We start from the raw sequence: 1961 nt of genomic DNA, 5'->3' as shown, positions 1-1961 counted from the left end.
AGTGCCACCACAACCATATTCTTCCCCTCCTTACAACCTCGCACTGTGGGACTGTGGCTCTCTAGCTCGCCCATGCCTCTCTCATTCCCAATCGCAGAATCAGAACAGAGCCACTCTAGTGTTAACTCGACTCAGGTTCTCAGATCACCTTTTCTTCTCTATTTTAGTTAATTTAGGATTAGTTATATGTTGATTCTAGTATTAATTTCATTTGCTTAGAATTATTTGCTGCTATTAGTTGAGTTTAGGTTAGAATTAGGATTTCCTGATTGGAATTAGTGTTAGTTTATACATAGTTAAACATGCTGATAAGAGCTTCTTGAGTTTGAATTTCAATTTGTTTGGATTGATTGACTGATGCTTTGTTGAGTAACTGCGAAATGCTACTGATTTTTTTATGTCATTGGTGCTGAATTTTGAATTGGTGTTGCAAAGAATGCTTGTTAGTGTTATTTTGTGTTGTTTATGCTTTTGCATGCCAAGTGTTTTAAATATGTTTTAAAGTTCAATGCAAATATGATCTATGATAAGGACTTTATGGATGGCAATGTTTGATTCATTTAGTGCACCCAACCTAATGAGATATGGCTTGGTTGTTGTTGTATTCTTCTAGCTAGAGAAAATTTTGTTTCTTGCAATATCATGCCACAGTTAGTGATATTTTGCGCCAAAAATTTTGCATTACTTGATAAAAGCAATGTTGTGTGTGATTTCACCATAAAATATATAGGTGCTACCGTGCTAGACATGAGTAAGTGAGACATCTACTTTGAAGTATCTTATGCTTTTTTGGGCTTAAAATGGGGAGAATTATGAGTTGATTGTGTTTTCATTAGTCGTGTCAATCTAGAATTAATCATATTTGTTTTTCTTTCTTCTCCAGATTCCTCACCAGCCTATGTGTGATCCTATCTTCACCATCGGCCAAGGTCGTCAATGCGATTTATAGCTTAAAGATCCAACTGTTGGCAATATTTTATGCAAGTTAAGTAACATCGAGGTAGAGGTTCCACTTTCTATTTTATGCAATTCAAAATAGGCGGTTGAGTTGCTAATGATCTATCTAGTTTGTATTTTGGTTATAAAAAATGAGTCATTTGTATGATGCATTTTTGGTAATTACTATTTTAGATTACTGATCATGGTTGTTATTCTACACAATGTGGAGGTTCACCTGTTGCATTACTGGAAATCACAGGAGGCAAAGGTGCTGTTCAAGTTAATGGTAAGACCTATCGCAAGAATTTCCCAACTTGTACTCGTTGTTAGTGCCTCCTTTCTTCTGCTCTGCTCATTACTTCTGGTATTTTCTTTTTGGTTTGATTTATTCTGAACTTTATTTCTATGCACTTCGAAATTGGTTTTGCTCGTTTTTTGTACCCAGTAATCTTCACTACGTAGCTCCCCTTTCAGGAGACGTCGTTCAAATTGAGTGTAGTGAAGGATGCAATTGAGTGTAGTATAGAAATTTTACTATTTTTAATTATATAGGTATTTTAAAGTTGTAAACTTTGTTAATGGATTTTAATGTTGCACAGATTGCTGCTATTGGTGCCATTACAAGTGCATTTTATGGATTTAACAATGGTATGCTTTTTTTATAAATGCATATCCTCAAGTTATACATTGATAAATGCACATCCCCAAGTTATTAGAATATATAGACTTGATTGTAGCTAGGTTGGTTATAGTTTGGCTCCTATAATAAACTTGACTGAAGGGATTCGTGCTGATTAAAATGTGCAGCAACAATTATATATAGGCTGACCAAGATAGATAGATAGATAGATAGACTAATATATATATATAATTTAACAATTTTTTATAAATGCATATCCTCAAGTTATACATTGATAAATGCACATCCCCAAGTTATTAGAATATATAGACTTGATTGTAGCTAGGTTGGTTATAGTTTGGCTCCTATAATAAACTTGACTGAAGGGATTGAAGGGATTCGT

The sequence above is a fragment of the Arachis ipaensis genome, chromosome B10 (assembly GCF_000816755.2).
Source record: "Arachis ipaensis cultivar K30076 chromosome B10, Araip1.1, whole genome shotgun sequence".
Lineage (NCBI taxonomy): Eukaryota > Viridiplantae > Streptophyta > Magnoliopsida > Fabales > Fabaceae > Arachis > Arachis ipaensis.
This window is presented reverse-complemented; position numbering follows the sequence as displayed.